This window comes from Rattus norvegicus, chromosome 14 (genome assembly GCF_036323735.1).
Source record: "Rattus norvegicus strain BN/NHsdMcwi chromosome 14, GRCr8, whole genome shotgun sequence".
Classification (NCBI taxonomy): Eukaryota; Metazoa; Chordata; class Mammalia; order Rodentia; family Muridae; genus Rattus; species Rattus norvegicus.
Genome location: NC_086032.1, coordinates 100,250,592 through 100,274,304, shown reverse-complemented (window position 1 = coordinate 100,274,304; position 23,713 = coordinate 100,250,592). Strand labels below are relative to the sequence as shown.

General features: G+C 43.6%; 1 long non-coding RNA gene across 1 annotated transcript; it reads left to right on the top strand.

Moving 5' to 3' along the window:
* The first annotated feature begins 1,295 nt into the window (after positions 1-1,295).
* LOC134481800 (uncharacterized) lies at positions 1,296-9,918 on the top strand. Its single transcript, XR_010057622.1, has 2 exons — positions 1,296-3,979; positions 4,560-9,918. It is a non-coding gene; the product is annotated as an uncharacterized LOC134481800 (long non-coding RNA).
* Positions 9,919-23,713: the final 13,795 nt, after the last annotated feature.

The window sequence follows — 23,713 nt, the reverse complement described above, 5'->3', positions numbered from 1 at the left end:
TCCAGCTAAATAGTCATTGTGTCCAGGTGATTTCACTTCTGAAATGCATCTCAAATCCATTCATTCCCTTCTCTCTATCCCACAATTACCACTCTGCCTGCTCTGGCACCATAGCTTTCTAATTGGTTTTCCTTCTTCTGCTGTCTCTGCTCAGTTTTTCATACTGCCATAGAATTTCCTTTCTAAGCAGCAATTGTATCTCTTTCCTGCTTTTATAGCTATTCACTGCCTCCACTATAACAGGAAGTGTAGATCCTTCACAGGACTCTGCCACCCTGCAGGAATCTCACTGGGCACCACATATGCGACTTACTGCTTCCCGAGGAGGCTGTGTAACACATTGTCCTTTCCTTTGTGTTGGTCTCTCTGCCTCCAATAGCCTTCCTTCTCTCTATGCCCACGGAGAAAATCCTTTTCCTCCTTGCCTGTTCCCACACAGATTTAACCCTTTCCATCCCTGAGCCTCGCCTCTCCTCCCTTAGTCAGAGCATTTGTTATGGCTACCCTCTGCACCAGCAAAGCCTTTAAAGACACAGAACGTTTTTCAGTATTTTATTCTCAGCTCCCAGGAGGGCATGATTGATAATAATTTTCCAGAATACTTAAGTTTAAGAATCGTGCTGACCTTAGTAGAACAAAAAGGAAATATTTGCATTAATTAAAAACTTGTGATCAAAAACAAATGTAGTTGACAAAATACAATATTGCACAAATAAACTCAGCTGCACTCTCCTCATCTTTAAAAGGGTGAGTTGTTTTGAACAGATTTAGACAACAAAGTTAAATTTATTCAAATAAATCTCAGGATTGCTGTGAGAATACAGCGACCATATTCTATTTTGTTGCACTTTTTATAATACCAGTGTGACAGTATTATACAAAGTATTGTTAACTCGCAGTGTGGAGATCGTCCCCAAGCAGCACAGTGATGCTCACCAGGTTTTAGCTGGACTGGTTTGTAGGCTCCAAGAAGAAACACCAGTGGTGGTCAGCAGAACTTCATCCGAAGCTCAAGTAGCACAAGGCTCCAGCACTGGGGTGTGCTAACAGCTTGATATAGTCAGTATCGGAAGGACGCTAGAGTAGTGTTTAGAACATGTTGGTGTTTCTATCGTGTTCAAATTACTGATCTCTCTCTCTCTCTCTCTCTCTCTCTCTCTCTCTCTCTCTCTCTCTCTCTTTTCCACACACACACACACACACACACACACACACACACGGGGGGGGGGGCAGAGAGAGAGAGGCACTCCAAATGTTCCTAGAAGAAATGCTTTTCATTAAGATGCACAGTGACAGAGTTTTTTGGTTTTCCGATTTTTCAGATCCACCTGGACCATGTGATGTTCCTGCCTCAGCCTCCTGCATAAATGAGATTAAAGACACAAGACAGGCAAACCCAGCTTATGTTGTTTACATGTGAAAGTGTAACTGAACCAAGTCTCTAAGGAAGCTTGAAAAATATGCCTCCTGTATGGCAGATAAATTACCATCTGAGAAGTCTGCAGATGCTTAATAAGCCAGCCCATAATTCTAAAAGCAACTTGTAGAAAAACAGTTAAGGAATGCGTGCTTATTCTAACTGTATTTTGAAATGAACTAAGACGAGCGTTAAATAATAGAAAAACACAGAGAAAGAACAGAGAGAACGAGGCTCTGGAAGCTGTGACGCTGATGGATGGTGAGCACAGACGCCTAGCTAGCTGGGATAGGCATGTGGACCATACCACAGTTACTGTTGGTGCCCAGTGCAGCCTGCATGCTCTCAGGAGGAAGCGAGAGCCCCTTCTTAGGTTGAAGTTCTGTAATCAGCTTCTCCACTTTAGATGTTTGAGCCTGGACACAATTATTATAGATCAAGTATGCTGTATCCTGGGCCGTATGGGCTGGTTCCCCTTCCACATCTTATACAGCCTGTTTAGAAAGTAGACAATCTAGATGTAGATGCCCTCCATACCCTGACGGCCTTTTAAACTGCACCCAATATTCCTTTGGCAAAGTATAAAACTAAGAGCAGCACGAGCTGTCTAGTAATATCAGAGGTTTCGCTAAAATCCATCATTTTCTGCCACCAACCCTTTTTTGACAGGCTGGCTTGGAGCTTGCTCTGTAGACTAGGCTGGCCTTGAGCTCACAAGAGAGCCACATGCCTCTGCCTCCAGAAGGCGGGGTATGCGTGCACTACGTCATCAGGCCATAAAGCAGATCTCTTCTTTCTGCACGTCCTCTCAGCAAACACATCAACCAAGTCTGTGAACTCTCTTCTCTACGTACTGACTGATAAGGAAGAGAAACATACACAGCCAAGACACAGACTGCACCACAGAATCAGTCGCCAACAACTTCCCTATCATCCCAAGGGACAATGTTCAGCCTTAATCACCTTTAATCTCTTCATAACACTTCATTTGAGTAGTCACTTTATCCTCTATGAAGTACCTGTCCTGTGTGAGATAGGAGTCAACCCAGATCCTAACAATTCCAGGGTACCTCTTCATGAGGAACCAGCTTTTACTCTTAGTTTCCTTTGTGACTGCTCTTTTGTTTGTTTGTTTGTTTGTTTCCCCATTAAGTTTTGGTATTGAAACTCCTGTTGATGACTTTTTCCCTTTAATTTCATATGCCCTAAATGGGTGTAGCTGTGCCCAATTGAAGGTATTCAATTGATCCTGGTGTCAGCAGTGCTCCCCTCTACCTGCCCCAGTGGTTGCCTTTATATTTTTATGTGCCTTGAACAGCTCAATGGCTGTGCCACTTCCTAACCTTCACATGGCTAATCCACTCCCCCCCCCCATTTCCGAATTACTTCTTGCTAAAATCTATACTCCATCTTTGCTGCCCTAGGCCCAGTCATGCAGCCCTCTCGAGCTGCGTTTCCTGGCTCCTACGCGACAACTGTGTTCTCTGTCCTATACCTCTCCTTCCTCCTTCCTTGGTCCCTTGCCTGGAATCCTAAAAATCCCACTTCTGGCTCTCTGCCCAGCCACAGCATTAGAGCAAACCCACAACATTTCCCCCTTTCTGTACATTTAAAAAGGCCCTTTTTTTTTTCCCTCTCAGATACCTGTTGGACATAATTATAAACAATTACGTAAATGTGGCAACCTAGATAAATCACTCTATCATCTATCCTGACTTAAAGAGTTAAATTCTGTGTCTGAATTTTGTTGACTTTAACTTGTATTACCATCTGAAAACCATCCTTTAAAATCTACATCATCTTCCTTAATTCATTTATGCCCATGTGTCCAGGGACTCTGGGTCTGCATCTTCCCTGATGTCTAGACCCAGTTGTGACCTGCCTGCTGCACACCCACTGCCCATCCCCTGTGCCTGTCCCTTGTGCCCTTCCCCTGTGCCCTTCCCCTGTGCCTGTCCCCTGTACCCTTCCCCTGTGCCTGTCCCCTGTGCCCATCCCCTGTGCCTGTCCCTTGTGCCCTTCCCCTGTGCCCATCCCCTGTGCCTGTCCCTTGTGCCCTTCCCCTGTGCCCTTCCCCTGTGCCCATCCCCTGTGCCTGTCCCCTGTGCCCATCCCCTGTGCCTGTCCCTTGTGCCCATCCCCTGTGCCTGTCCCTTGTGCCCTTCCCCTGTGCCCATCCCCTGTGCCTGTCCAGGATTCATACCCTTGTATAACCCCTCCTACAGTGAACCTGAGCTGACCCTGCCAGTCACTCTAAGACTTTTACAATGGGACAGAGTGATGCTGTGTTGATTCAAGGCCCAGCCTACAGAATGCCAAGCTGCCTCAGTTTTGCACATTAACAGGCACACCTGCTGGAGGACCACTTCAAAAGGGAGGCCCAGGCACCCTACAATCTCTAGCAAAGCCATCCTTTACTTTTCCATCAAGATGCCGTCCCTAGGACACTTGAGTCGTAGGCATTCTAAACCTGAGCCTTCCCCATGACTTCAGTTGTGGGCAGTATCCCAGGAAGCTACAGAAGTGCCTGCTGAACCAGATCAACTCATAGACTAATTTGAGGTAACAACTGCTGTTTGTCTGAAGTTGCTAAACTTGGTGGTTGTGGGTCAAGACTGGGAGAAAGGGCCTAGAGCAAGTGTAAGGTGTAGATATGTCTAAACCCCAAAATCTCATTTTGAGACTAGCAGGAGAAAAGATCACCCCTTCCCTATTCTGGGCCTGCATTCCCCAGGGCACAGAGCCCTACAACCCCACCCCCAACCACAACCCCACCACTACCACTCAAGTAGTCACTTAGCTCTGATGGCCAAATTATAGGTTTAAGTACCTGGAATTCCTCTTCATGCAAATAAAGCAATCAGAGCACCTCAGCCCCAGCCAATGATAAACTCTCTCCCTGAGCACACCTACACACTTCCCAAGGTTGGCATAGCCCTTGTTACTCCCAAATAGAGGAGAGCTGTTTCACTGAATATCATCTACAAGTGCCGTTTCATTGGTTTCTGCCTGTGCCCGGAGCTGACCTAGTGCCACAGCTTTCTGTACCCAGATCCCATGGGGTTGGGGGAGAGCTAGATTCTCAGAAGTGTGGGCAATCCTGAGAGCACAGGTGAAACTACTGCTTCTTCTCACATTCCAGGCCAAAGAGAAACCCACCTGGAACCCTCTGGCCACAGGAACTGAGGAACAGTCTCAGACAGAATCCTTCTATTTTCCTCCTGAGCCTGGAGATGACCCTGTGACACAGCTCTCTGTAAACAGAAAAGCCAGGCTTACAGGAGGGTCAAACCACTGTCAGAGACAGCAAGACCAGCCAACACCAGAGATAACCAGATGGCAAAAGGCAAGGACAAGAACCTAAGCAACAGAAACCAAGGCCACATGGCCTCATCAGAATCCAGTTCCCCCACAACAGCAAGCCTTGGATACCATAACACACCAAAAAGCATGATTTTGACTTAAAATCACAACACATGATGATGTTAGAAGACTTTAAGAAGGACACATATAACTCTCTTAAAGAAATACAGGACAACACAGGTAAACAGGTAGAAACTCTTAAAGAAAAAAACACAAAAATCACTTAAAGCATTACAGGAAAACACGAACAGTTGAAGGAATTTTAAAACCTTACAGGATCTAGAAATGGAAATAGAAACGATAAAGAATCACAAAGGGAGACAACCCTAGAGATAGAAAACCTAGGAAAGAGATCAGGAGTCATAGATCCAAGCATTACCAACAGAACACAAGAGATAGAAGAGAGAATCTCAGGGGCAGAAGATAACATAGAAAACATTAACATAACAGTCAAAGAAAATGGAAAATGCAAAAAGCTCCTAACCCGAAACATCCATGAAATCCAGGACACAATGAGAAGATCAAACCTAAGGATAATAGGTACAGAAGAGAGAAAAGATGCCCAACTTAAAGGGCCAGTAAATATCTTCAACAAAATTATAGAAGAAAACTTCTCTAACCTAAAGAAAGAGATGCCCACAAACATACAAGAAGCCTACAGAACTCCAAATAGATTGGACCAGAAAGAAATTCCTCCTGTCACATAATAGTCAAAACACTAAATAAACAAAACAAAGGAAGAACATTAAAAGCAGTAAGGGAAAAAGGTCAAGTGACATATAAAGGCAGACCTATCAGAATCACACCGGACTTCTCAACAACGATTATGAAAGCTAGAAGATCCTGGGCAGATGCCATACAGACCCTAAGAGAACACGAATGTCAACCCAGGCTACTATATCCAGCAAAATTATTAATTAAATATAGGTGGAAAAGCCATGATATTCCATGACAAAACCAAATTTACATAATATCTTTCCAGAAATCCAGTCCTACACAGAAAAATAGATGGAAAACTCCAATACAAGGAAAGAAACAAAACTGTAGAAAAAGCAAGAAAGTAATCTAATTTCAACTAACCCCAAAGAAGATAGCCACACAAACATAATTCCAACTCTAACAACAAAAATAACAGAAAACAACAATCATTGGTCCCTATATCTCTCAACATCACTGGACTCAATTCCCCCAATAAAAATATATAGACAGACTGGACAGGTAAAGGGGACCCAGCATTTTGCTGCATACAGGAAACCTGCCTCAGAGACAAAGACAGACACTACCTCTGAGTAAAAGGCTGAAAAACAATGTTCCAAGCAAATGACACAAGAAACAAAGTAGCCATTCTAATATGGAAGAAAATCGACTTTCAAACAAGAGTTATCAAAAAAGATAAGGAAGGACACTTCATATTCATCAAAGGAAAAATCCACCAAGATGAACTCTCAATCCTGAAAATCTATGCTCCAAATGCACCTACACTCATAAAAGAAACCTTACTAAAGCTCAAAGCGCACATTGCACCTCACACAATAATAATGGGAGAATTAATCACTCCACTCTTATCTATGGACTGAAATCAACCAAGTAGAAACAAAAAGAACTATACAAAGAATCAAAAAAAGAAAAAAAAAGGGAGCTGGTTCTTTGAGAAAATTAACAGGATAGATAAACCCTTAGCTAAACTAACCAGAGGGCACAGAGACAGTATCCAAATTATCGATATCAGAAAAGAAAAAGAAGACAAAACAACAGAAACTAAGGAAATTCAAAAAATTATTAGATTTTAAAATCATCAGAATTACAAAATAATCATCAGAATTACAAACGTCTATACTGAACAAAACTGGAAAATCTGGAGGAAAGGGACAATTTTTCTAAACAGATACCAGGTACCGAAGTTAAATCAGGATCAGATAAACCATCTAAACAGCCCCATAACTCCTAAAGAAATAGAGACAGTCATTAAAAGTCTCCCAACCAAAAAAAGCCTAGGACCAATGGGTTTAGTGGAGTAGTCTATTAGACCTTCATAGAAGACCTAATACCAATACTCTCCAAATTATTCCACAAAATAGAGACAGAAGGAACACTACACCCAATTCCTTCTATAAAGTCACAATTATGCTTATACCTAAACCACATAAAGACCCAACAAAGAAAGAAAACTTCAGACCTATTTCCGTTATGAATATCAATGCAAAATTACTCAATAAAATTCTTTCAAACCAAGAACACATCAAAATGATCATCCATCATGATCAAGTAGGCCTCATCCCAGCGATAAAGGGATGGTTCAATATACGGAAATCTGTCAAAGTAATCCAAAGTAAACAAACTCAAAGAAAAGAACCACATGATCGTTTCATTAGATGCTGAGCAAGCATTTGACAAAATTCAACACCCCTTCGTGTTAAAAGTCCTGGAAACATCAGGAATTCAAGGCCGATACCTAAACATAGTAAAAACAATATACAGCAAACCAGTAGCCAACATCAAACTAAATGGAGAAAAACTTGAAGCAATCCCACTAAAATCAGGGACTAGAGAAGGCTGCCCGCTCTCTCCCTACTTATTCAATATAGTTCTAGCCATAGCAACGAGACAGTGAAAGGAGGTCAAAGGGATACAAATTGGATAGGAAGCAGCAAAAAATTACTATTTGCAGATGATATGATAGTATGCTTAAATGACCCCAAAAATTCTACCAGAGAACTCCTAAACCTGACAAACAACTTCATCAATGCAGCTGGATATAAAATTGACTCAAATAAATCAGTAGCCTTCTTCTACTCAAAGGATAGACAGGCTGAGAAAGAAATTAGGGAAATGACACCCTTCACAATAGTCACAAATAATATATAATACCTCAGTGTGACTCTAAGCAAATGAAAGATCTACATGACAAGGTCTATATGACAAGAACTACAAGTCTCTGAAAAAAGAAATTGAAGAAGATCTCAGAAGATAGAAAGATCTCCCGTGCTCAAGGATTGGCAAGATTAATATTGTAAAATGGCCATCTTGTCGAAATCAATCTACAAATTCAATGCAATCCCCACCAAAATTCCAACACAATTCTTCATAGAGTTAGAAAGAGTAATTCACAATTTCATTTGGAATAACAAAAAATCTAGGATAGCAAAAACTATCCTCAAAAATAAAAACTTCTGGGGGAATCACCATTCCTGACCTCAAGCTGTATTACAGAGCAATAGTGATAAAATCTGTATGGTATTGGTACAGAGACAGGCAGGTAGATCAGCGAAATAGAACTGAAGACCCAGAAATGAACCCACACATGTGTGGTCATTTGATCGTTGACAAAGGAGCTAAAACCATCCAGTGGAAAAAAGATAGCATTTTCATCAAATAGTACTGGTTCAACTGGAGGTCAGCATGTAGAAGAATACAAATTGATCCATTCTTATCCCCCTGTTCAAAGCTTAAGTCCAAGTGGATCAAGGACCTCCACATAAGACCAGATACACTCAGACTAGTAGAAGAAAAAAATGGGGAAGAGCTTGGAACACATGGCCACTGGCGAAAATTTCCTGAACAAAACACCAATGGCTTATGTTCTAAGATCAAGAATCGACAAATTGGACCTCATAAAATTGCAAAGCTTTTGTAAGGCAAAGGGCACTGTCATTAGGACAAAATGGCAACCAACAGATTGGGAAAAGATCTTTACCAATCCTACATCTGATAGAGGGTTAATATCCAATATATACAAAGAACTCAAGAAGTTAGACTCCAGAGAATCAAATAACCCTATTAAAAATGGGGTACAGAGCTAAACAAAGAATTCTCAACTGAGGAATATTGAATGAATGAGAAACACCTAAAGAAATGTTCAACATCCTTAGTCATCAGGGAAATGCAAATCAAAACAACTGGAAGATTCCACCTCACACCAGTCAGAATGTTGTGAGATCAAAAACTCGGGTGACAACAGATACTGGTGAGGATGTGGAGAAAGAGGAACACTCCTCCATTGTTGGTGGGATTACAAGCTGGTACAACCATTCTGGAAATCAGTCTGGAGGTTCCTCAGAAAATTGCACATAGTACTACCTGAGGACCCAGCTATACCTCTCTTGGGCATATACCCAAAAGATGCTCCAACATATAAAAGGACACACGTGCTCCACTCTGTTCATAGCAGCCTTATTTATAATAGCCAGAAGCTGGAAAGAACCCAGGTGTCCCTCAACAGAGGAATGGATACAGAAAATATGGTACATCTACACAATGGAATACTACTCAGCTATCAAAAACAACGACTTCATGAAATTCATAGGCAAATGGATGGAACTAGAAAATATCATCCTGAGTGAGGTAACCCAATCACAAAAAAAAAAAAACCATACATGATATGCACTCACTGATAAGTGGATATTAGCCCAAAAGCTAGAATAACCCAAGTTACCATCCATAGACCACATGAAACTCAAGAAGGATGACCCAAGTCTGGATGCTTCAGTCCTTATTAGAAGGGGGAACAAAAATATTCATAGGAGGAGATATGGAGACAAAGTTTGGAGCAGAGACTGAAGGAATGGCCATCTGGAGACTGCCCCTCCTGGGGATCCAGTCCATATACATACAGCCATCAAATCCAGACAATATTGCTGATTCCAAGAAGTGCATGCTAACAGGAGCTTGATACAGCTGTCTCCTGAGAGGCTCTGCCAGAGCCTAAGAAATACAGAGGTGAATGCTAGCAGCAAACTATTGAACTGAGAATATGGTCCTTATTGCAGGAGTTAGAGAAAGGATTGAAGGAGCTGAAGGGGTTTACAACCTCATAAGAACAATACCAACCAACCAGAGCTCCCAGAGACTAAAAAACAATCCAAAGAGTACACATGGACAGACCCATGGTTCCAGCTGCATATGTAGCAAAGGATGGCCTTGTTGGGCACTAATGGGAGGAGAACCCCTTGGTCTTGCCAAGACTGTACCCTCCAATGTAGGGGAATGTCAGGGCAGGGATGCAGGGAGGGGTGGGTGGATGGGTGGGGGTACACCCTTATAGAAGAAGGGGTAGGGGGATGGGATGGGGGTTTATGGACAGGAAACTGGGAAAAGGGATAACATTTGAAATGAAAATAAAAAATATCAATTAAAAAAAAGCTGTTTCATTGAGTATCCTCTACAAGAGCTGTTTCATTGACTACCACCTAGAAGGGCTGTTTGATTTTCGTAACCCATCGTGTAGGAGCCCCTACCCTCCTGCCCCTCCAGTTCAGCTTCATCCTTCCACCCCGGTAAACAACACTGTCTGAACCTTCTGCAGAATGCAGAACGACACATGGCGATATATTTCACAACAGATAACCAAAATAAAACCTCCCTGTGTTCTCTCCTGCCGCAGTCTCTCTTCTTGCCATGCAGCCTTTGTCCTTTGACTTCCTCCACTGTGCTATTGAATTCCCTGAATGCAATCTACTGTTTCTTCTGTGTGTGTGTGTGTGTGTGTGTGTGTGTGTGTGTGTGTGTGTGTGTGTGTGTGTTTCCCTTATTAGAAACATTTTAGTTTTTAAACATTTTACTCTGCAGGTTCAGCTGTCCCACCAGCAGCTGCTATGAACCGTCCTTCGTACAGAAGTGTTCGCTTTCCCTGCTAAAAGTCACCGGATCAAACTGTGCTTCTGGGTTCCCTGTAGCCAGTCGGAGTCTGTTCTTATGCCACCGCTATAGTGTTGTTTTTGGTTTTGACTTGTAGATCTCGGTCAGTAAGTTCTTTCCTTCCAAGGATGAAGATACCCAGAACCCATATAAAAACCCGAGTGGTGGGTTGGCAGGGTTGGGGTGGGAGGGACATTGATGCATAGGTCTTTGGGAGGCTGCTGGCCAGCTAGTCTAGACTACTTGGCCACGTTCCAGGCCATTAAGAGACTCTCTCAAACACAAGGTAGAAGGCACCTGACCAGTCATACCCAGGTTATCTTCTAGCCTCTATATGCACACACATGGTATGGAGCATGTTTCGTGTGCATGTGTGCACACTGTGGAATGATATTTATCCCACACACACTTATTTTTCATGCTGATTTGTTCGGAATACCTTGAGGGCACATTTTCTTTCCATTGAACTGACTTTACTATTTCTGACTCTCTCTCTCTCTAGTTCTCAAACCACAATCTTTTACTGTTTATTCTGGAAATTAAAAGCACACTGTACACAGTGGTTACCTCAGTATTTCCTTTCCGACCGTTCTACATTAGTGCTCTCCTGCTTCTTACGCCAGTCAATTCTCTTACAGAATTTTAGTTGATGCACAGTTGTGCACATGGGGGTCCACTGTGACAATTTCATGTGGACAGTACGTAAGGACCTCATCATGATACGTTTTTCCTCTCTTAAACATTTAACATTTCTGCCTGTTGGGAGTGTCCAGATTCTTCTTTTAGTTCCTATAACTTTTCAAATTGTTTATTTATTTGCCTTTCCTTGAGGCAGGATCTTTCTATGTAGCATTGACAGGGCTAGACCTAGCTATGTAGACCATGCTGGCTTTAAGCTCACAGAGATCACTGACTCCCCGGTGCTGGAATTAAAGTCATGCCTGGCTCTTGTAGCTTTTTTTTTTTTTTTTTTACAAACAAACTTTATTGTATATAGTAAGTGACTTTTGTAGTAAATTCTCAAGCTGGGCTTACTGGAGATCAATGATTTATTCTCCTGGGTCTCTTGATTTAGTTCCTTCCTCCCTCTCTCCCTCCCTCCCTCCTTCCCTCCCTCCCTCCTCTTCCTTCCTTCCTTCCTTCCTCCCTTCCTTCCTCCCTTCCTTCCTTCCTTCCTTCCTTCCTTCCTTCCTTCCTTCCTTCCTTCCTTCTTCCTGATTCAAAAAGCTTTATTTTGACTTGGTCCAAGACTTGGAAGAGGCTCCAGGGCAGTTACCTGGTGGCTTAAGAGGTCTGTTAGGTAGAGGTCCTAAGGTTATCTGGTGCAGAGCAGAGGAGGGAGAAACTTAGAAGATGAGGACACCTCTTAGTCATGCTTAAGAGTGAATCACTTAAAGAGATATTCGTCCAGAGATGGCTGGGGCACGACAGTCTGCTCTGGCTATGGCACTGCCAGCCTACGGAGGTTGGTCGGGTCATTGTCCGTCTTCTTAACGAGCTTCATATCCTCATCCAGGAAGTGGCTTTCCAAGAAGTGGCAGAGATGAGGGTCTGTGTGGGCAGCACCAAGGGAATGAAGATCCAAGAAGGCCTGGTTCAGGTCCTTCTCCAGGGCTGAGGCAACTTCCATGGCCACCTGGTTTTGCCCCATTCATCTTGAGATGGCTTCTGTACATCCTGGAAGAGTACTCTGGCCCGGGTTCATTCTTCAGTTTGAGGAGACGCTGGGCGCCTTTCTGCTTCTCCCTGGCCAATTCATGGAAGAAGTGGTCTACACCACAGTTGTCCAGAGAGGGTAGGTGTAGGAGGTTCACAGGCGCAGGCTGACAGACGATTCACGGCAACTTCCACTTCGGTGGAATAATTCTGAGGAAGCTGAGAGGTCCTGGTCTGGAGTAGGAAGCTAACCATGAAGAGATGGTGCTGGCTTGTCCTAGGAGCTGAAAGGAGTTAGGAGATGGCCCCTGAGGCTGTGTGCAGCTGGAAAGACGAGAAGGTGCATGGAAGCTAACAAAGAGGGAGTTCCAGCCAAATGCCGTTAAAGCAAGACACAGATCCATGGGACCTCCAAGGTGCTGACCTTTCTCTCTTTCTTACTGGATCTCGCTGTTGTAGCCCAGACTGGCCTTGAATTCACCTTTTTCCTGCCTCTGCTGGACCTGTTCAGGACCACTCTTTAGTGGTCTCTTGAAATTTCATATGAATCCCCCCCCCCCGCCTTTTTTGAGACAAGATTTCAGGCTATAACTCTGGCTGGCCTGCACCTTGCTGTGTAAGTGCTAGGATTAAACCATTCTCTATGCCTGCTTCTTGTAGGCTCTTAAAATGTTGCCTAGGCTGGCTGCAAATTCAAATGTGACTGCCTCCTCATTCTCCCTCAGGAGAACCTGGGTTCTGGTTCTAGATTTTTCTATTTTTGTAAACATTTTTCTTGGGAGTAGAACCTGGGGAGATGGCTCAGCAGTTAAAAGTACTCCCTGCTCTTCCACAACGTCCAGAAGTCAAGTCGGGCGTCTCAGGAATGTTTGCAACAGTTCCAGTGCCCTCTTCTTGCCTTCATTGTCACCCCAACACACTTGGAAAGTGAATGCACGCGCGCGCGCGCGCGCGCACACACACACACACACACACACACACACACTGAAAAACATGCTCTTGAAATTTTGCAATGAGCTCATGTATTGCTTTGAGCAGTAATATTATATTAACAGTATTAGATCTTGAATTCCAGAAATGTAAGATGCCATTCTGTTTTATTTGATTTCTTTCAGTATTATAATTTCCAATGCACAAACCTGATATTTAATATCTATTCTTTAATATTTTATTCTTCTGAAATTACAACAAAACACAAAGAACTACTATCTTATTCAGGTTTTAATGTTCAGTTAGTGTTGCTAAGTATAGCCTACGTTATGGTCCAGTCAGTCTTCAGCACCCCTCATCTGAGAATCCTAAACTCTGGTTAGAGGCATGCTTCCCCTTACACCCTTCCCTGCGCCCATGACAACTGCTCATCCACTCTCTGTCTTTAGATTTGACAGCTCTGGGAGTCTTGTATGAGTGATCTCTTTGTGGATAACAAATTTCATTGAGCATGTGTTCTAAGAGCTCATGGATGTTATGACATGTTAGAGGTGTATGCATCACATTTTCTTATCTTTTTATTGTAAATTGGTTGCTTTCACATGTTGACTTGAAAGGTTAATCCTGCTTTAAATATGAGCACACAGCATATTAGGGTACGAGGACTGCTGTAGCATTAAGACTGGGTGGCTTAAACAGTGGTGTGGCTTAAACAATAGTGATTAATTTTTTTCCTAGTTGGAAAGACTAGATATCCGGGATCAAGATTCTGCACGGCTGTTTTTCCCTGTTGCCTTTCTATGTGGTTTGTAGATGACTACTTATTTTTTTCTTTTTCTTTTCCCTTTTCTTCTCCTTTTTATCTCCCTTCCTTTGCCCTTCCCTCTCCTCCCACCTCTTCTTTCCAAGAGAGGGTGTCCTAGAGTACCCAGCTGGTTTGCTATATGGCTTAGTACAGCTTTACACTTCTTATTTTCCTGTCTCTACCTCCCAAGGGCTGGAATTACCACTGTACCAAAGGAAGACAGGGTCTCTCTGTGTAGATCATGCTTGCCTAGAACTCACTGTGTAGATCAGGCTAGCCTTGAACTCACAAGATCTGCCTGCCTATGTCTGCCCAGAGCTGGGGTTAAACCAGTGTACCACCGTGCTTGGCCACACTGGTTTTATTTGGTGCTGGGGATAAGTATGACTTAGGTAACTAGCGAAGCTCTCTACCAGCTGAGCTACATTCTCCATTTAATGTATCCTTTCAAAGAAACAGACTCTAGAGAACTAGGGGAAAGTGTGTGATGGGAAGAAGAAGCTCGAACAGACAACTAGGCATGGGAGGCCATCACCAACATTGGCTCACCCTGTGGGTTAAGACTTCCAGGTAGGAAAGTGGGGTAGGGGAGAGGCGAGCATGGCAGGCTGTTGTCTACAAAGACAGATATCTGTTTGTAACCTCCGTTTTGATTCTTTTGTGTCCATACCCTGAAGGGAATCACTGCATCATCTGCGAGTTTGATTTAAGACTCTTTAAGGGCTCACTGTGGAACTGTGAACAGTATGTAAGCATTCCACTTTCTCTGTATTCTTCCAATATGTATTTTCCATGTTTGATTTGCATGTGTATACGTGTTCTGCAGGTTCTGGGGATGGGACTCAGGTTTTGTGGCTTTTTCAGCAGTGGCTTTACCTCACGAGCCACCTCACTTGCCTGCAACAGGTATTTCCTGTTTCCTTTAATAACGGCCACTCTAATAGATGTAACTTATTCTTTTTGATGCTATTGTAAATGAAATTGCTTTTTAATTTCTTTTTTTCAGATTGTTAACTGTTAATGTACAGAAATAAACTTGTCTGTGCACACGTGTGCAGTTGTAGGCACACCTGTGCCTGCACAGAAGCCAGGGGGGGACATCAGGTGTCCTGCACATCAAGGCGGTGGCCTTGTTCCCTGAGACGGGCTCTCTCTCTGAGGAAGGAGACTGCATGCTAGCACCCCCAACAGTTGTTCCCTCTCTGCCTCCACGCAAATGCTGGGTGACAAGATTACAAGGCACGGCCAGCTCGTACATGGAGGCCAGGTTCCATGCTCCCGTCCTAATGCTTGCACATAAGCTTTCCCTCCATGCTGCCAGCTCCTCACAGAATAGCTTCTTAGTACTAATTCCGAACGCTACGCCTGTTCCTCAGAGGGAGTCGTGGGTTGGCTATGCAGCCTCAGTGTGGTCTGCAGAGTGCTGGCATTGTAGACAAACGCCGGTGTGCCTGTCCTATGTCCTGCAACCTAGCCGAATGTCTTCCATTCATCCGAGCGGACTTTACCTGCTTATTCTACATGGAAGACCACGCCTCCGTACTAGAGATGATTTTACTTCTTCATTCCCTCCTGAATCCCTTTTATTTTTTTCTCTAATTGCTCTTCTCAGAACTCAAGTGCAGTCTGACTAGACGATGAGGCAGAAGGGGGCACGTAGACTCGCTGAACAAAGAAAATGAAGGCAACTTTGTTTTTTAATTTAGTTTTGGTTTGACCATAATACAGAATGTTTTTGTATGGAGTGCAGCCTTTCCTGTGAGGATACAGAGCATTAATTTGGTTCCCACGTGAAGCACAGTAGCCTATTGAATGTGAGAGGAGACCATATGGGGCTGAAAGCAGGGTGTGAAGCCCAGAGTGTAGGAGAGCATTTTCGGACAAGACACCTAAACAAAGGTGTGGTCAGAGGCAACTGGAAGCCACCCCACCACTAGGAGGCAATCCCCAGCTGTCTCAGGGATAGACTGACCGTCTAAGCCGGGTTCTACACGTGTCACCACTGCAACGCACTCAAGGGGAAGGTTTGCAATTTAGGAGTCAGCATGAAGGGAAACCGCATAGGTTAAGTTTGTATGTTTCCTGCGGTGCTTGGCTCTATTGATAAGAGTCCAAGAGACTCACCATTCACGTGTTAAGAAGGAAAGAGAAAGCTACCCATGGCCCTCCCTGAAGAGGAGACTGGGACTCGCCCTACACCTCGACCCCTTCACATTCACAGCTGGCAAGCGTCCTTTTCGTTTTAAGTTGAGGAGATTTGGTCCCAGAGGCATCTTGGTTAATTTCTTCAAAGAGTTGAGTGCCAGAATAGTCTACGGACAGGTTCCTAAGAATGGGGCACCTAATGTAGGCAGCCGGTGTACACACCAGCATAGCTGTGCTCTGTAAAATGTCTAGTTTAGGTCTCTACCACACACAGCTAACTCTGCAACGAGCTAGACTGGCCTTCAGGCAGCGTGTTCGGTTGAGTCAGAGCAATTCTTCAAGTGATGCGATGTTCCGATGACTGATGAGCCCAGAGCTGCTCCCTGACACTTTGGCATCTTTCTAGCAATGGCTGGTGTCACTCAGCTGCATTAGTTTCCTCACCCGAGAGGTCAAGCGATGCCGCCTGACTATGGAGGTCTTTGGTCCACGAGTAGTGGAAGATAACCATGTGCGTGCTTCTTTGGTTGTTTTTACCGTACCTTTGTTTCCTTTACTTCTCTGCAAATCCCCTTGAAGACAAACAGACCCAGATGATGCTCTGTCATGCTGTGTCACCAGCAAAGGCTGCGAACATAGCACAAGCTGACAAACTGTTCTCTGTCTCTCTGTCTCTCTCTGTCTCTGTCTCTCTCTGTCTCTCTGTCTCTGTCTCTCACTCTGTCTCTCTGTCTCTCTGTCTCTGTCTCTCTCTGTCTCTGTCTCTCACTCTGTCTCTCTGTCTCTCTGTCTCTGTCTCTCTCTGTCTCTGTCTCTCACTCTGTCTCTCTGTCTCTCTGTCTCTGTCTCTCACTTTGTCTCTGTCTCTCTCTGTCTCTGTCTCTGTCTCTCTGTCTCTCACTCTGTCTCTCTGTCTCTCACTCTGTCTCTCTGTCTCTGTCTCTCTCTCTGACTCTGTCTCTCCATATGTGTGTCAGAGAGAGAGAGAGAGAGAGAGAGAGAGAGAGAGAGAGAGAGATTTTATGTGTACCATGAGTATGAAGGAGTCCACAGAGACCAGAGGGCCTTGACTTCCCCTGTCCTGAAACCACAGTTGGATCTTATGCGAGCACAGCATGCACTCCTCATCCCCGAGCTACCACTCCAGCCCAGCTACGCCCTTAACGATGTTTTCATTTAGCTATGGTTTTGGTCAGTCACGGTGCCCTAAGTCAAATCCTTATTTTTAGGGAAGCAGTGTCTGTAGCAGAGTGGCTCTTCCTCCCATTGAGCTCAGTACCTCACCTTTCTTTGAATTGAAAATAAATTTTATATGCTATATTATGATCATGATTTCTCCACTTTCATCTTCCAACTCACCCAACTCTCTGCCTTGTGTCTTAGGGTTTTATTGTTGCGAAGAGACACCATGACCAAGGCTGCTCTGATAAAAGAAAACATTTAAATAGGGCTGGCTTATAGCTTCAGATATTTAGTCCACTGTCACTGTGGTAGGAAGTATGGCTGTGCAGGCGAACATGGAAGGGAGGAGGAGCTTAGAGTTCCTGTACCCATGAGTTGTTAATTCACTCTGAGCTCCTGCTGGGGATTGCATTTCTTGCCACCGCCAGAGTTCTCTGGATTCAAGAATGAAAACACACTCACACACACACCCCTAACCCCCCCACAAACACACACACACAAACACACACATTCACACACTCACACAGACACACACTCACACACTCACACTCACACACTCACACACACACATTCACACACACTCACACCCACACCCACACACACAAACACACACACGAATACACAGACACACACATTTACACATACTCACACAGACACACACTCACACACACAAACACACATTCACACACACTCACACAGACACACACTCACACACACACATTCACACACACTCACACCCACACCCACACACACAAACACACACAGACACACAGACACACACATTCACACATACTCACACACACCCCCACACACAAACACACACAGACACACACACAAACACACAGACACACACATTCACACACACACTCCCTGTCTCACACTCACAGACATACACATATTCACACACACACACACACACTCATACACACACAGACTCACACACATACACTCACACACACACTCTCTCTCTCTTTCTCACACACATGCATACACAGACACAGACACACTCTCTTTCTCACACACACATGCACACACACATACAGACACACACACTCACACACACACGTACGAATGCACGAATGCACGCACACGCGCACACACACACAGGAAGGGGGTCATAGGATGGACCACACTGTGAAGAAGCAGGAGGGTGAGATGGCCATAATGTAGGAATAAAGGTGTAAAGGGAAAGCAGCCCCTGGGAAGGGCCGTCCAGAAGGAAAGCAGGCAGCAAAGATAAAATAGAGATTTAGAAAGTGTTCACTCAGGAATGCTGGAGGGGAGTGTGTGCAAGCTGTGGAGAGGTTTGGAAGTGCCCAGCCGTTAAGCAAGTTAAGGCTCATTGAATATAAAGGTCTTTGTGTGTGTGTGTGTGTGTGTGTGTGTGTGTGTGTGTTTTCATTCCTGAATCCAGAGAACTCTGGTAGGTGGCAAGAACTGTGGTCGCCTACCAGGAGATCAGAGCAGATTAGCTATTTACTGGTACAAGTTCTAAATTGGGATCAGTAGGCAGTTGGAAGTTAATGCCTGGCTAGGCCTGGCTTGAGCATCTGAGACCTCAAAGCTCACCCCAAGTGACACACTTCCTCCAACAAGTCCACACCTCCTAATAGTGCCACTCCCTATGACCCTATGGGGCCATTGTCTTTCAAACCACCACACCTTCTTTCTCTTTAGAAAATGAAGAAAAACAAAAAACACAACAGAACAAAATAGAAAGAAAAAAAAAAGAAACAAAGAAAGAGCACATATACACAAAAAAAATCCCAAAATAATATGTAAGCAGAAGGCTGGTTGTGCAAAAAAAAAAAGAAAGAAAGAAAGAAAGAAAGAGAAAAAGGAAAAAAGAAAGAAAGAAAGAAAAAGAAAAAAGAAAAAAAAGAAAGGAAAGAAAAGAAAAGAAAAGAAAAGCACACCTTTACTCTCAGCACTCAGGAGGTAGAGACAGGCAGATCTTTATAAATTCAAGGCCAGCCCAGTCTTCACAGCAAGTTCCAGGACAGCCAGAGCTACATAATAAAGAGACCCTATCTTAAAAACATTGAATGTATACATATATATTCATATACTCACATCTCACGGAGTGGATCTTAAATTTAATCAGATAGGGGGTGGTTACTCCCTGACTTCTGTACCACTACTGCGTATCCTGGAGGCAGGTCACCATTGTAGATTGAAAGGTCTATATCCAGGTTGGCGTTTACTTTTCTTCTGGTACCTGGCTGGTACCTTCTAGCATCAGTAGGGGCGATGGCTCTAGGTGGGTGCAAGCTTGACCTCTCCGTGTTCAGTGAGAAATGCAGGGGCTGTCTTCAGCAATAGGGCTTTGCCATCAGTTAGTGGAGGGCAAGCTGATTAACCTCGGCAACAGCCTGAGGTGTTTGGGGGATTCCACAGGCCATCTTTGGCCAACAACTCAAGTAGACATAACCCATTCCCAGCACGGGAGATTTCCCTTAGTGGCAAGAGAGGTCTAGTCGGGACTTTGAGTCCCATTTTTTGATGATATATATGATTTTATATGACCCTTCCTATGGCCCTTAGTCTTATCTGTCCCTTCCTCATATATTCCCCCTCATCCCCTTTTCTGTCCACCTCTTTTGTTAATCTTCCTGTTCTAGCACCCCACGTCTCTGCATAACTATTCTATTCCTTCTTCCTAGAGAGAGGCATCCCTCCCCGCTAGTCCCTTACCGGTTATCTAGTCTTCGTGGTTATGTGGTTTGGGATGTGCCTATTGAATGTTTAAAAGCTAACTTGTAAGCGAATGTACTTACAAACAAATAACATATTCATCATCTGGAGGGGCTGAGTTTCTTCACTCAACATGATGTTTTTCTAATTCCGCTTACCTGTGAGGTTCATGATTCATTTTTTTTAAAAAAATAGCTGAGTAATATCCCTCTGTATAAATGTGCCAGATTTTCATTATCCATATATCCATTGACAGACATCTAAGCTGTTTCCAATTTCTTGCCGTTATGAATAGAGCAGCAATGACCTTGGTTGAGCGAGAGTTTCTACATAAGCTGTAGAGCCCTTTGGGTACATGCCCAAGAGTGAAATAGCTAGGTCTTGAAGTAGATCTCTTCCCAGCTTCCTGGGGAATGGCCACACTGATTTTTGCAGTAGTTGTATAAATTACTCTCCCACCAGCAATGAACAGGTGTTCCCTTACCCATCATCCTCACCAGCACACGCTGTACTTGTTTTGTTGGTGTTGGCCATGCTTACTAGTGTAAGGACTTTTGATTTGTACTTCCCCGATGACTAAGGATGCTGAACTATTAAAAAGTATCTCTCAGCCATCTATGTTTTATCTTTTTTGATTAAAAAATTGTTTTATTTTTAGACCTGTAACCCATTTTTAACTGAGCTGTTTTCTTGACATCCAGTGTTTTAGTATATCTATATCTATAAATATAAATAAATATAGATATATTCTTTCTATCTATCTATTAGATATTAGTCCTCTATTGGATGTATAGTTGGTAAATAACTTTTCCCATTCTGTGGCTGCTGCTTTATTCAAATGACAGTGTCCTTTGCGGAAACTTTTTAGTTTCACAAAGTCCTATTTATTAATTGCTGTTCTTAGTGACTGGCTATCAGCATCCTGTTCAGAGAGTTTTCTCCTGCCTGTGAGTGTAAAGCTATTCCCCAGTTTCTCTTCTCTTAGGTCCAGAGAGTTCTGGTTTTATGTTGAGGTCTTCGATGCATTAAAGTTGAGTTTTGTACAAGGTGACAATTGTGGGTCTATCTGCGTTTCCCTACCTGCGGACGTCCAGTTTAACCAGCACTATTTTCTGAAGAGATTGTCTGTTTTTTTTTTTTTTTTTTTTTTGGTGTGTATTTCTGGCTTCTCTATTAAACTCTTTTTAAAATAAATACTTTGTAGCATTTACTTTATTTTCTGAATATGTAACTTACTTGCATATCTAATATAAAAATGATACAGTGCTGTTACCATGTAACTGAATTACTTTTCATCTCTGTCACCAGAAACACCTGTCAAAACAACCTCAGAGGAGGATTTGTGTTTTGCTTGCTTGCTTTCTTCCTTCCTTCCTTCCTTCCTTCCTTCCTTCCTTCCTTCTTTCCTTCCTTTCTCTCTCCCCCCCCCCCTTTCTTTCTTTCTTTTTATTTTGAGAGGTGCAAGGCTTACAGGTGCTGCCTGCCCACACAGCGTTTACATGAATGCCAGGAATCTCAGCTTCTGTCCTCATGGTGGAGAGCAAGCATCCACCAGCCGAGCCAGGTACCAGAACCAGAATCCAATGCTTCAGGATGGGAGTGCTGCATGGTGACATGTGAAATCTGCAAACTAACCAGATGTAAACAAATCGGTAAGAAAAGCTGGGTTGAGGCGACAGCATACCCGGGCTGCTGAGTGGGTACAAAGGGCGTGAGAAGCACGGAGTCTTCCTCAGTGGTACAGCCTTCCTCTAGAGCTCCCTCAGTGGTACAGCCTTCCTTCCTCTGGAGCTCAGCACCCACCGCAGCTCTGCGGGGCGACGCTGTACTTGGATGTGATGTGGAACTGGAACGCAGGCAGATGTAGTTATGCACAAGGTTGCCCCTCATGTGGCTGTGCATGGGGAATTGAAAATGACCGAGACGATCCTTTGTTCTTCTTCCTGCCCACTAAATACCCGGTAATTAACTATACGTACCCCCACCAACGTTTTAAAACAATTTAAACATTAATAAAAATGTGAAAATTAATTTTTAACTTAGAGGATGTGATCTATGTTAAAAATTATTTTGCTTCTGGGCACGGTGTCAAATACGGTTTAATCCCAGCTTTTGGGAGACAGAGGCAGGTGGATCTCTGTGAGTTCAAAACCAGCTTGGTCCATAGAGCAAGTTCTAGCACTACATAGCGAGTCTTATCTCAAAAGAATTTTTTTCCAAATGAAAACATTTCCCAGTTTTAGACATGTTGACTGAATATCTGTAAGGGGAGGGAGAAGCATACTCTAAGATCAAAGTAAAATTATTATTATTTGACCGTATATGTCTTTATAATCTTTAAACATGGTAATGGCCTTTGCCAACCTACTCAAAAAGGATGCAGAGTTTTTCTAGATGATTCTATCACAAAGTCTTTTGAAGATTGCTACATCCCACTACAGTGCCATTAAGTGTATTGGAGTCAGTGGGCTGTACTTCCAAGATAACCATAGCATAACCTGTAACATGCCTCGTTTATGGTAGGATCTAGGTAGTCCTTGGCCATCTCCATTTCAAGGTGCATGTAAGCCATGCACCTTGTTACGTACAAGCTATGGAATCTTCTGCTCTACCAGAATGCTGTACAACAGCTCAGTACTGAACTTTGGAATTTAATGAAGTAAAGAAAAGTTTTATAAAAAATATGAAACATATGTATCTATTACTCCATAATTGCATTTGTTATCAGCCCACACGTGGCAGGCTGAAGGAGTGGCTGGGGTTGGTGTGCGGCTGGGGTTGGTGCAGTGGCTCCACATGGGGTCTTCTTTGACTTAAATCTGATATGAATGTTGTTTCAAATTTTTATGAAGGTGTGATGGAGAGAGAGCTCAGTGATTGAAAGGCCTGCCTGTGCTTCCAGAAGTCCTGGGCTCAGTCCCCAGACCCTGTATGGCAGCTCACCACTATCTAACTCCAGTTCCAGTGGACCTGCTGCTGACACGGGCTGGAGGGCTTACAGTGCTGTACTGTCCTAGGAGTGGGCTATTGCCTGAGTAAGTTATAAAATTGTGACTGGACCACTTTCTTTTGCTCTTTCTTGCTTGTACTCTGTTGCCCTATCTTCCTCCACAAAATAGCGTAATTATGAACTGAGGTCTTGGCTCTGCGTTAAGAGCATGTGCTGATTTTGCAGAGGACCTGAGTCTGCTTCCTATCATCCGTGGTAGGTGACTTACCACTACCTGTGACTACAGACAGCTCCAGGGGATCTGACACCCTCTTTTGGCCTCCAAGAAACTCACTCCCATGCACCGCCCCCCCCCACATCATTAAAAACAAACATTAAACCATTAAAAAAGGGGGGGTCAGGCAGATCCCCTCAATCTTGGATTTCCTAGCCTCCAAACCAATAAAAACAGATTTCTGGTCCCACCCCCATCTCTCCCTTTCCTTCCTCCTTTCTCTCTCTCTTCTTCTCTTCCTTTTCAGTGATGTGGTGAGAAACAAGGAACTTGAAGGCCCAGTGTCACTAGAGCAATCCGTGTGACAACTCTGAAGTTAGCAAGCTGTGACTACAAGATCCTACCAAACCCAGCAGCAACCACCGTGAACCAGGAGCCCAGCTGTCTGCCTTTCATATAGTTGGCCTTTTATAGAAAGGCAAAAAAGGCTTGTTTTAAGGTAGTCCCACTCTGGTTACTACTTAATACTGCCCCCAATTGGACTATTGTTACTGTTACTCTTCTGTAAGAAAAGCACTTTGTAATGTATGGTACCTTTGTTACCTCTGGCGTGTGAGGTGGCCCAGTCATTTAGTCATGGGAAGAATCAAGTTTGTAAAAAGGGGCTGAGGAAGAGGCATATGAAGTAGTTCAATAAAAACAAATGTGATTTTCATCTGAAAA